This window comes from Camelus bactrianus, chromosome 9 (genome assembly GCF_048773025.1).
Source record: "Camelus bactrianus isolate YW-2024 breed Bactrian camel chromosome 9, ASM4877302v1, whole genome shotgun sequence".
Lineage (NCBI taxonomy): Eukaryota > Metazoa > Chordata > Mammalia > Artiodactyla > Camelidae > Camelus > Camelus bactrianus.
In genome coordinates this window covers 32,853,312-32,866,021 of record NC_133547.1, presented here as the reverse complement: position 1 = coordinate 32,866,021, position 12,710 = coordinate 32,853,312, and the positions used below count along the sequence as shown (strand labels likewise).

At 42.7% G+C, this 12,710-nt stretch overlaps 1 protein-coding gene across 17 annotated transcripts in view; it reads left to right on the top strand.

Annotated features, from left to right (window-relative positions):
* FRRS1 (ferric chelate reductase 1) overlaps positions 1 to 12,710 on the top strand; it is a 342,186-nt gene that overhangs the window by 271,798 nt on the left and 57,678 nt on the right. For 2 of the 17 annotated variants that reach the window (XR_012509144.1, XR_012509143.1), the window contains 2 exons: positions 255 to 318; positions 6,883 to 10,896. The exons of 14 other annotated variants lie outside the window; for them this stretch is intronic. The gene's annotated coding sequence lies outside the window, so the exon portion shown is untranslated. Of the gene's footprint in view, positions 1 to 254; positions 319 to 6,882; positions 10,897 to 12,710 lie in introns of those variants that run through there. One more of the 17 variants, XR_012509145.1, reaches the window with a different exon arrangement.

Below are 12,710 nucleotides of genomic sequence, written 5' to 3'. Positions count from 1 at the left end.
CATTGGTAATTTTATAGTTTTCATTCTTCTGTTTTGTCTTTAGCCTATACATACACACGCACACACATGTTGGTGGAGGGAAAAGATTGCATGGCTTTTTTTTTTTTAATACTCATTTTAGGGAGTACTTAGGTATTCATGGCCTAGAAATGAGAAACCAAACATTTTGGGGGGAACAGGATTTCACGGTATAGTTTGCTTTGTTGTCCTACCCTTTGTGCAGTAAACACACATCTATCTTCTTGTTCACTTAGATTAAGAAAAACACATCCTGAGATGTATGTGGCTTTCTCAACAGAATTCTCCTAAACAGTTCAGGTGAGACTTTATATTAGTGATCTAATTCCATGACTAACTTTGTATTGGTAATTCTGAAATTTAGTTCTCTGTAAATGAAAAGTCCATCAAATTTAGAGGCGAATTTTAAGAATGCCAAGTTTAATGGTAATGACAACAAGACGATTTTTAGGTGAACAAATGCCTTGGTTAGGAGAAAGTTTAGAAGATAAAGAGAGCTTTTTTTAGAGAAGCTAACAGCAGAAAGAGTAAGTCTCTGATTCAGATTGGGAGCCACCAGAGAGTACATGGGCGGTTCGGATCCGTCACCTGAGTTTGATGCTTTTCCAGGCTTCGATGCCTGTTTCACTTCAAATCATCAAAGGATCATATAATATAAAGACTTCGGAGCGAATGAAGATTTCCCATGAGTCAATAATGGACACGACTAAATTGGACATAAAGTATTAGATACTGGAACTCCTCTGAGACACAATCTTTGAAAATATTTAGTTAAACTCAGATTTTTGAGGGGAAATATTTCAAAGTCTTTCAAGGATATTTAATGTGATTTCTGTTTCTAAAGATCGGGTAAACTCCAGGTTAATTCCTTTTACGCCCTGGTCTCCTCACCTAAGAAGAGAAGGCTCAGAGCTGAAAATCTTGTCATGCATGTGACCACTTATTTATAAGCATACACAGTTTTCAGGCTTCATAACTTGTGTCATAGAAGCAGATGGCCTCTGGGCCATCTGTTTTCGGTTTTTTTTGACACATTAAGGAAAAGGTTATGAAATGCTTCAGAGCTGAGTGATTAAATATATTAATAAGATTCTTAGGTGTTGTCTGTGTCGGTGCTGTCCCGGAGAACTTTTTGCCACAGTGGCAACGCTCTCGATTTGTGTTGTCCGATGCAGTAGCCAGTAGCTCTGTGTGGCCATTGGGTTCTTGAAATGTGGCTACTGCAACTGAGGAACTAAATATTTAATTTTCTTTAAAATAAATAATTAAAATCTATATTTAAATAGCCATATTTAAATATATGGTGCTGTATTTGGGTAGTGCAGGCCTGGAAGAGTAAGTGCCCAGTTAGAGTGCTCCAGGTTTTGAAACGAGATATTGAGATTTTCAACAAACAAGATCTCAGGCTAAAACTGGAGGAAAACTCCAGACTTATATTCTGGGAGCTTTAAAAAGCAACGAGTTAAGCACCTCCCATGCGCTAGACACTTTGCTAGGCAGCTTCATATGCAGCATCTCAGGGAAGGCTCATTACAGCTCTGCAAGTACAGGGTTTATTTTCATTTTACAGGCAGGAAGTCAGATGTGAACCTTTCCCCGTGGAAACAGGATAGAACTTACGCCCATCTGGCGGCATGAGCCGTGCTTTTGTAAAATTTGAATAAGCAGAAGACAACCGCCAAGATGCAACTGTGAATGTGTTCCATGAGGCGAGGTCAGGGCTGGAATGAAGGTCACATCCCAGGATTGGTCTAGAACTCCCTAAATTCCTCGTTGCTAAGGCTGGGATTGGTGTCTGATGATGTAACAGGGCAGAGGCTCAAGGTGGGTTAGGTGGTCTGGCTTGTGTAGAATAAGGGCGGTGTGGCTGGGGACCAGGCAGGCACCGGCAGAGAGCACCTCCGGCTGAACATCAGTCTCGTAGAAACTGGCCCCCGGGTGCACGGGTGGCTGTTGCTGGCCTTGTTGCTTCTATTAGCGGTGCTGACTTACGGCAGCATCCTCAGCTGTAATTTTACGGTTGGGTACGTTGATGTTATTTTTCTCTCCAATAATGCTCTGTGACCTGATTTTATCCTCATTCATTAGACGGCTTATGCAACGTGACATTCATCTGGCAAGTGTGAGTCAGGGCATTTCCCTGTTATAACTGTGTAGGGAAGCAGCTTCTGTAACACCAGAAAGCGTGCTTCCTTACGGTGAGGAGGACAGAGACACGCCTCTGCTTGTTGACTGTGTCACTCTGGGTAGGTGCGTATATTTTACTAAGCACCTAAATCACCTTGTGGGAAATGTATCCTGTATCCTTAGAATTAAAAAGATGACAGCAACTTCCTGGCTGGCCTTTAGACTGGGTGACACAAAAGCTTGACTGGACACTAGCCTGAGTATTAAATGAAAGAGTCTGCTTACTGCCTGAAGAAGGCTGAGTATCTTGATTGAAGAACGGGGCTTTCCCAATGACTGAAATGAACTAGATATGAGTGATGGGCAGTGTGTCTGTGTCAGGCTAGCCCTGTGCCTTGCTGTCAGATTCTTTTGAAATTAGACATCCAGTATTAGAATTCTTTGATTAAGATGCAAATTCTAAGACATGGTAATATGACCTAACCTGTTTAAAATAGGGGCTGGGGCTTGTGGAATGGGGCTATGGATGGTCACAGGTATCTTTGAGGTCCAGAGGGGAATCTGATCCAAAAGGGGAGACTCTTTATAAGATTACTAGTCCGCGGAGGTAGTGGGCTAGGAGGCAGCATGGGAGCCAGAAATGGGATATGAGAAGGAAACTGGAGGTCTGAAAGTGCAGAGGAAATGGTGCATCAGCCTTTGGGGCCCAAGCAGAAGGGGAGCTGCAGCAGGAACCCAGAAACAGAAACAGGCTTGTCACAAGGCGGTTAGGGAGCAAATTACTTGAATTGCAGCCCACTTAACATTCGAGCAAATGTGCTTCCTGGAGCTGGAAATTTGTTCTTAAAAGAACAAGTCCTGCAGGACAGAGGCCTTGCCAAAGTCCAGATTGGCTTCAGTGCTGCAGGAACAAACACATTTTACAAAATCCAAATATTCTTCACTGGGGGAAAGCTGAATTCTCAGGAAATGACTGTTCTTTATCTGCTCTTTCTAAGCATCAACCATTTATTAGATGATACGTCACCTTAGGGAGTTGAATGAAATTTCTGCCAGCATAGCCCAATTGCTGGATGTCTTCTGGAAAAATAAGAAGAAATCCAGCAGAAGAACTATGTCAGAATCAATTTCTCTCTCTCTCTCTCTCTCTCTCTCTCTCTCTCTCTCTGTCTCTCCCTCTCGCTCTCTGTATGGGTGACCTTTTATAAAGGAGGATAATAAATCTCCTTTTCCAAAACTTATCTCAGCTTTGGCAGAGGAAAGTGAAAATGTTTTGTCCATTAGAGAGGAAGGTTATCTAAGTACCCAACTGTGTAATTTGTTAGAGTCCACTTGACTTAAACTCCGACTGTCCCCAGCACACTCTGTTCTGCAGCACATGCGGTATAGGGTCTCCTACAGTTTGTTCCACCTCCCAGTCATTCATGCTCCCTGCCCACCTAGTAGGGGAAGACAGACTATCATCACCCCATGAAAAACACATCCTGGCTTTCATGTGTTATAGGGAACTCTCTTATAACACATATTTATTTTTCTTTTATTTTACCGAGAGCACAGTTGGCCATGGAGTTGGATGCGGGGCTGTGATAGGTGGTACAGACAACCAGAAAGGCTGCCCGCCTTGCTGCCCATAAAAAGCAGCTCACGTTTCTCTCTCCACATACATAAGAGGTGGTCTGTCAACATGCTCACACACATTTTAGGATTGAGTTAGTCACTCAGTCATTCAAATCCATTCATTCTTTCAATAAACACATCTGTCGAGCACATTCTACGGACAAGAATTGACCTCATGCATTGTCTCCAAACATTATTTTGTGTGTTCTTCCCTCCTGTATTTTATTCTCTTCTTTCTTATTTTAAGCAAATAACTCGTTTCTTGCTTCAGGTGTTCTTTTGCAAAGGGAAAGTAGAAACTTTTTGGAAGCAACCTTAATGTTGCTTTTCTAAAAGATTGTGCTTGCAAAGAGTGGGGAAATAGGGAGAGAGAAATACCTTCCCCACGAATGAAGGACGAGGATTTCTTAGACTAAGGAGGAGGAAGGGCTTGTAAATTATTAGTTTAAACAATGAACATTCCATCAAACTACCATGAAGCTAGCTCTGACCATACACCTTCATAGGAGTTGACTCCCCCAAGTGAATCACCTCCAGAAACCATGAGCCAAATGGATAAATGTGTGCTTGTTGGTCAGAAAGGTCTTCACACATTTGAATCGTGATTGTGATTGGTTGCTTAGCTTCTCTGCCCTCTACCTTCTAAGAGCTTTCGTCACAAAACTAGCCACGTGGCTTCTGGCACAAGTGTTGCTGTAAAGCTTGCCACAGATTGAAGAATCCAAGTAGTTTCCAGCCAGTCTCTTCTTTCTTTCATGCAGGGGCTCAGAGGAGAGACAGTGTGTTCACAGAATCATAGCTTTTCTTCAAAGGAAAGGGAAATGGAAATAGAACTGATACTTCAGGAAGCAAAGCAGGTGGATAACCAAGAAGAGACTGTTGGCAGGCTCTTAGGGTGTCCTGGCTTAAACTCCTTGTCAACTGGTTAATGAAAGACACTGGGAGAAGCCAGGCATGGGGATCTGGAGATTCTGTGAGGTCTGTGTTCTTGAAACACCTTGTACTTTCCTTAATGACATTGATATTACTCTACCTTGTAGTGTACTTAAATGGCAAGTTTTCTTCCGAGACGACCATATAAACTGCAAATAGCAGGCAGGAAAGAGTTAAAGGGTTTCTATGTGCCTGACTCAGCCAGCAGCATCTTGGCAGAATTTGATTACAAGGCTGGCTGCAACAGTTGGGGAACATTTGGCTGGGGGACATTTTGAAAAGGAAACAGGAAAAGACTATGGAGAAGGAAGCTTGTTGTTCTTCTCAGCAATATGGTCTTCCTCATGGCTTGTCTTCTGAAAATCCTTCCTTCCTGTGTAACATTCGTGGGGCAAGAGGCCTCAGATTGAGGGTGATGGGTAGTGAGGTGTGCGGTCCGAGAAGGCAGTGGGGGTCTGTCAGACTGCAAACCTGCAGCAGCCTGCACAAGCAAGGAAGTGACTGGCAGGCTGGACTACTCCCAGATTGCACGAGGAGTGTGTGGGAAGGAGGGAAGAACGGTGTGCTGGTCCTGTTGGACCCCAGAAGGCTGGGTTGCTTGGCTGGGCTGTATCTACTCAGTGGGTGGTTGTAAGGATGAAATGAGATGACACATCAAGGATGCTTGGTGCATCGTATATGCTCAGTCAGTGCTGGCTGTCATCATTACAAGTCAGGCTGGTCAACACAGTCAGACATGAAATATGACCTATGAGGTCGTTTAAACTATGGCCAGTGGGTGAGGGGGCGTGCTCACGTTTATTACGCTCAGGCACTTTGCGAGACACCTGACACAGGTCATTCCCTTTACTCCTATATCAAATGTACTCAGAGTATAAACATCTCCATGTTACAGAAGGAGAAGTTCAGACTCAGAGAAGTTAGAATAGTTTGTCCAAGGACACACAGTTTGTCAATGGTGGAGCCCGATGTAAAAGTCTCTGATTATGTGCTTCTTCCAAAGGCCTGTTTTTTAGAGTATGTACAAGGTGAAGTGGGTTAGAGGGAGGGGAATGAGCAAGGTGAAGCTACGAAATTTGGAAGCTAAATAGAAACATAAAAATGTGAGCACACGGACCTCTGTTCAGGGCTCCCAGCACACCATGTGCTTGCGTGACGGCTTACTCCGGACCGCACTATAATTTGTGGCTTTATTTGAACGTTCTCTCCTACAGGGAGGCTGTACGTATCCCCTGAGTTGGTAGATGACTTTCTCTCTAACCTCATTGCCATGTTCTATGTGTAGAACACAGTAGATGCTCGGATATTTGTTGAATGAGTTAATTGATTAAACCAAGCCCCAAATTGCGTGTTACAACACACAGGTATTTGGAAACTGGTACAAAACACAAACAAAATCAATAACATCTGTAAGCAGAGATCTTTCTACAGCACAATAATGTGTCCTGTAATAATAGGTTTGGGTCAACCAGTTAAACAGAGTGTTACATACATTAACTTGAGGGCAGATTCCTTCGCACTCATCACTGTATCCCTCAGATTCTCAGACCAATGCGTTTCATGTAGAAGACATTCGATACATTTTTATTGATTCTGAAAAGAAGTTAACGGTTGAAAATCATGTATGATTTTCATATCATTCAGTAGGAATTAATATCTCCATGTTATCGGAATTTGATGCATTAATATATGTACATCTTAATACATGCAATGTATATGCAATTTGTAGTTTTAAGATTTGTCACATCTAAATCAAACCAAACATCTGGGTAAAAGTGAAAAATGGAAAAAAAAATTCTAAGCCAAACGTTTGGAGGAATATTTTGTGCTATGTAGAAACAGCCTGAAGTGCGATACATTCATTTTTAAACCCCAAGCCCAAACCTACTATCACCACTACAACTGTCTTTATAAATGGGCATGTTTATAAATAGCCATCCAGCATTCTTCTGATAACCTCAATTAGACTAGATTTGAGAGTACAAATTGAAACAAGAAAGGAAACGCTCCAGGTGCTGGGAAACGGTATTGACATTGCTGCGACTCTGCTGTTTTAATTGTGCTGATAAAAAAATTCTAATAGGTCAAAAATTGAAAGCTCAATGAGATGAAAACAACCAGGAGCTGGAAAGGGAAGACAGGGTTGGGGAAGGCTGAGAGGTTAATATCGACTTCCATCTAATTTAGGATTTGGATTAAGGAACAGAGAAGCTCAAACCTGCTCAAATCATGCTGCCATCTGTGACTCTGACGTGGCATTTGGAAGAGTAAAAGCACGTGCTGGAAGATTACCAAGACAAAGAACAATTCTGGAATCTCGGCATCGGATTTTCCTTCTGTGGCTAAAAGGCTGAGCTACTCTGGCAATATTTAGGTTCGTTTTCTGCTTCATCTGAGATGCAAAGCATCTTTTTAAAGCACAGAGGTTGCGTGCTCTGTAAGTAGGAACCTTCGGGGGTGAATCAGACATCACTTTCCAGACTTGTGCAGGAGTTGCATCATTAAGAAATATGTGTTGGTAGTTATTGACTATGTAACAAAAGGGAGAACAAGGGAAATTAAAAATCTTGTTGACGTGCCATTGTACTTGACGAGTTCTGAGATGTGCCCTTTAGCCACAGTCCCCATGGAAACCATTTAATGCCGAGAGGGAGTTCATTGTACCAGGGGAGACTGCATGCTTTCGGACCGTCTAGTAAAAGGAGCAAACAAGAAGGGGCTGCATCTTTGAATAAAACATTTTGTATTACATGCACATCTGCGTTTTCTCTTCCCAGAAGCTGGCTGAGGACAGAAGACAGCATGGCTATTCTTTCCATTTTAAATTTTCATCCTATTTTGTATCCTTTACATACAAGTTTCTAAAATGGGTTGATAAGGACAGAAATACGTTTTTTTCAGAGATCAAAGGGAAATTAGGTGATACAAAAACACCCTAATATAATAGTATTTTTGGTGAACTCCCTGGATTTTCAAGGGGCTTCCCTTTTATTCCGTGTGAGGGCATCTCCTTTACCTTTCTGACCAGCATCCTGGTCCAGCAGGCATGGTTTAGTGTGTGACTGACATCAAGGACAGACAGTATGGCTGCCCTCTTCTCGCAGATGGCTTGCCACTCTTCCCCCATGGCCAGCATTCAGTGCCGACTGCAGCCAGTGCTGCCCACGTTCAGTTGTCATCCTTCATTGGCAGGCATGCAGAGCCTCATGGTGAGGGACATTAACACGAACTTCCGAGCCCAAAGCTCTGGGTCCCAGGGCTGCCTTGGTCTCTCGTTAGTGACGAGGTTGTTGGCAAGTTACTGAACATCTCCATGCCTCAGTTTTCTCATCTAAAGGACAGGGACAGAATCAGCTAACAGTTGTAAAAATTGAATAAGATGCTCAGCAGCGCTAAGGCTGCCACCCTTTCCTGTCACTTAGCTAAACATACCATCCTTTGCCAAAAAATAGCCACTGTCATAGTATAAAAGGCCTCTTTTGATTTGGTGCCTACAGAGAGTTGACTCCTGTTTCCCCTGTGTCTCTCTCTCCTTTTTGAGTAACAGCGCTCTGCTGCTGTCACATTTTACTGTTCCAGTTCCTGTGCTTTCCCTTGAGGAAACAACCCCTGCCTACCGTTATAGCATGTGATGAGTCCAGGCCTAAGAATACCACATACATCGTTCCTCTGGCTACCGTGTTGGGCTCAGATGGCCTGATGTGGTCTTTCAGCCAAAGCTGCAGGCAGGCGGGATGGTGTCGGCCCAAAAGCATCTCTCCTCTCCGAGCAGCTTGACCAAGAGGAACACGGAGGGAAGCAGAGCCAAGGTCTGCTCTCAGTGACTTTATTTGCGCTCCTCCACCCAGCGTGCTCAAAGCTAAACCCAGCATGCCCTAGGTTTTTCATCAAATGAGCCAAGAAATTATGTTACGCTTTAGTAGGTATGAAATTGGCACTTTCAATGGAAAGGGTTTTGAGTAACACCTCCAAGGGTGGAGATCAATTGTAGGGGTGGGAAGCAAAATTTCAATTTGAGTAAGATCATTTTTCACTTGCAAACCTTCTCTAGATGGCTCATATACTGCATTCATTCTTTAATGCATTTAGGGCAACATAATCTAGGTTATTTAAAATTTTTCTTGTACGATGGTTACAATAAGAAGTGCAAAAGGGCGGTGAGTCACGAAGAAAGAAACAGTACAGAGAACATTTGAAGTGGGTGCGGAAGAATTATGCCCCTCCCCCAGAAGAGAGCGCTGTGGCGGCCAGAGGGTGTGAGTTACAGAGAGAAGTGCACATTTTGAAACCCAGGAGAACACCTTCCTTAAGAGACAGACAAAAGCAAGTCAGGATTAAAGCCGTCTGCAGAGGACAGATGGTTAACAAAAACGATCATTAGAGTGGTAAGCGCATGAGGACTGCATAATGCCAACGTGGACTTGTCGAAGGGTCCTGACATTGGTCCTGGAGGCGTCCCTCTCCACTGGGAAGGCAGCGGTAAGAGGGCACATGTCTGTGCAAAGTGGACGACAAACTAATGGAGTTTGTTATTTCAGGGGTCTTATCAGCCAAATTAATAATGTGGAGAGGCTTTGATAAATTTATTATTGTCAGCTAAATAGTCACTTTTGGAAGGATAGAGGACAACTTGGGAAACAGTCTCTAATATTTAATGTCCACAGGGTGCCGAGGCAGGCAGCGGAAAGACCCTCATGCCTCGTGGAGCTGTAACTCTGGTGTAGCCTCTGTGAACCTGTGTGACCTTGAGCCCACTTGTCAATGTGGGGTCATAATACTGCTACCTGACATCATTGCAGGAGGCTCAGAATGCGTCATTATTTTAGTGCCCTTGAAAGACACTGAATTAAGTTGCCAAGTTCGAATACAAGTAAAAGACTGCTCTTATCATGGTTACTGGTAATGCTTTGGGCTAAACCCCATAATCATCTTATTTCTCAGTCTTTTTCTTGTTGGATGGACCAGAGTTATTTGGCAAGTTACTCTCTCCTTGAAACCCTTCATTTCATCACCAGCATACTCCTACTAATCTGTTTGCTGTCCCTTCTCTCTTCGATCCTTCAGTGTTGGAGGTGCCCCAGAGTCCTCTTTTCTTTTCAATCTTCTTCCTGTGGACCATTTCATTCAAATTAATGGATATAAAATATTGCATGGAGACATGAAATTTTAGATAGGCCTCATTTTTGAGTAAAAACCTACTCTCAGTGAAGGAGCTTACCATATCTGGGGGAAGAGCATTCCAAGCAGCAGAAACAAAGTGCAAAGGTCCTGAGGCAGAAATATGCCTGTTATAGTAGAGGAAGAACAAGGAGGCCAGCGTGGCTGGAGTGAACAATGCAGTGGGTAGATGAGGACGGTACTTTCAGAGGTAAGTGGATCAGATCACCAAGTGTCAAAGACATATCAGTTGTTGCACTAAACTATTTCACTGTTTACCTTGAAGACACACAGTAATGTTACTGAGTCCAAACTCATCCGGCTCACAGCACGACAGGCCAATAAATCGGGAGATAAGGTGTTGGGGTAAAGAATAACGGCTTTATTCGGAAAGCTGGTGGACTGAGAAGATGGCAGACTGATATTCTTGAGAATCATCGTCCCAGGTAGAATTCAGGCTCCTTTTATACTAAAAAGGGAAGGGGGTGTGCTTGGCTGTTGCAAACTTCCTGGTGTCAGAATCCTTTGTTCTTGCAGCTATCCACATAGGTCAGGTCATGGGGTCCCTTTCAACCTCCAACAAAACAAATGTTATTTTCTATTCTGCAACTTTTTATCTTCATATGAGTGGAAAAGTGTTCTACCCTTAAAGGTCAGAGCCTTGAGAATAGGCTCTCCTGTATATTCCAGGCTCTAGGCAACATTCTTTTACAAAAGGTGCAGAACCAGTATGACCAAGCCTGGGAAACAGAGCCAAAGGAACAGATCTAATATGGAGTCAGATTTGTTCTTTTCTGTTACAGTACTTTAATCTTTGAACGATTTCTATCAATGTATAAGCATTTAGGCAACACTTTTTATTATTAATTATATGAATATATTTTAGTGATCAAATACATTGCCAATCATTATTTTATATTATACAGTTTTCTTATTAGGCAGGTCAAAGTAAGCTTGTACAAACAGAGGCAGTTGGGACTTTTTCTGTAAAAAGCCTTCACCATTTGAATGTGTCAAAAAAAAAAAAAAAAAAGAGAAAAAACACAAGACAGAAAGTCCAAAGAAACAATTTTTTCCTTAAATTGTTCTGTCATAATAACACACACACTTTCCTTTTTCCGACACAGATTTTTTTCTTCTAACAGCCTTTGCTTGTTTTGATTTTTACCAGATCTGATGATTTTCATTTTCCTCAAGTCATTGTATGTGAGCCACATCCAAATGGGAAATAGTATCATAAAGCTGTCCTTATTTGTGTTTTTAAATAAGTCCTTTGGGTAGAAAAATATTTTGGAATCAATATTTTAAAATGAGGGTGCAAATAGGATGTTAAGGGGAAAAAATATACTCTAATGCTATTTCATATATTCTAAACAACATTTTAGTAAAAAATACAGACATTTTCAGCCATTCAGCTAGTTTTCAGAGCTACCCTCAGATCTGTATGTCCCTGAAACTTTGCCATTCTCAACAATCACCATTACTCTTTCTTTGAACATATGTTTTCAAATTAAAGGAAACTCTGCCCATAGCACCAGAACTGAGTGAGGGAGAGGGCGGGAGGGGAGGGCGGGGAGGCTTTGCGTAATCCAGTATTTAACTTCTGTTGAGAACGTCAGTCCTCAGTCTGTGGCTAGACCTTCCTCACAGCATCTGTTGTGGACTGCAGTGTGTCCCTCTAAAAGATAAGCTCAAGTCCTAACCCCTGGCGCCTGTGAAGGTGCCCTGCCTTGGAATTAGGGTCTTTGTAGGTGTGTGTAAGTGGGGGAGGGCGCTGGTGTTACGTCCCCCTCTGAGTCTGAGAGGCTGGGAGTCACACCAACGTCCCAGGGCAGGAGGAGAGGGATGTCTCATCTCAAGCCGAGAAGGTGAATTTGCCTTCCTCCACCCTATTGTTGTGCTCACTTCCTCGACAGATGGGAGGATGCCCACCCACGCCGGTGAGGGCAATCTTTACTCAGCTTACTGATTCAAATGCTAACCTGTTCCAGAGACAGCCTCACAGACACACCCAGAAATGGTATCTTTTTACCAGGTATCCAGGCCCTTAGCAAAGTCAAGTCGACACAAAATTAACCATCCACAAGGCATGGGGGAGAGGACATGTTCTGTTGTTTATGGTTAAACCTCTGTCTTTTGGTGGACCCCAGTTCCTGGGCTATGACCTTAATAAGTCTTTCTTAGCCTTTTTACCCTCTTAGGGAGGACGGAAAAGCCAGAGGAGGCCGGAGCAGGAAAAATGCCTTGCTCCAGGACAAATCTATTTGTAAATAAGAAAATGAGTATTCTTTGAATGCATATTTAATTCATACTAAAAGTGAATAAATTTCCTAATGAAAGGTGAAATATTTGAAGTTAATTGTCACTGGCACCTGTTTTTCAAGCTTCCGTCTATGGTTATAACAAAGGGCAGAAGAAAGGTGGAATTTCAACACTACTCTGGGTTTGTTTTGTTTGGTGTTGATGCCTGTTCCTTGGGTTGAGAAACGTCGATGCAATAAAAAAAAAAAAAGTCGACAGAATGAAATGCTTTATGTAGGGCTTAATATGTAGGTCTTAGATTTCACCTGAGGATAAGCTATGTCAACTGATGTGCCCCAAACCCCACATCTAACATGTGCTACGGGAAAGCTCCCTTTTGGGTCTCTGAATTCCCACTAGATAATCAGCCATCCCAGTTTGCATGGGACTCGAGGTTCTCTGGGGACGTGGGACTTTCAGTGCTCAAACCAAGAAGGCCTCAGGCAAACCAGGAAGTGTTGGTCACCATCGTGGAGAATTTCACTTATTTGAAACTTAAGTTTAAAAAAAGATAAAAAGATGAAAAAATTTCCCCTTTGCACTTATTATCTGTGTGC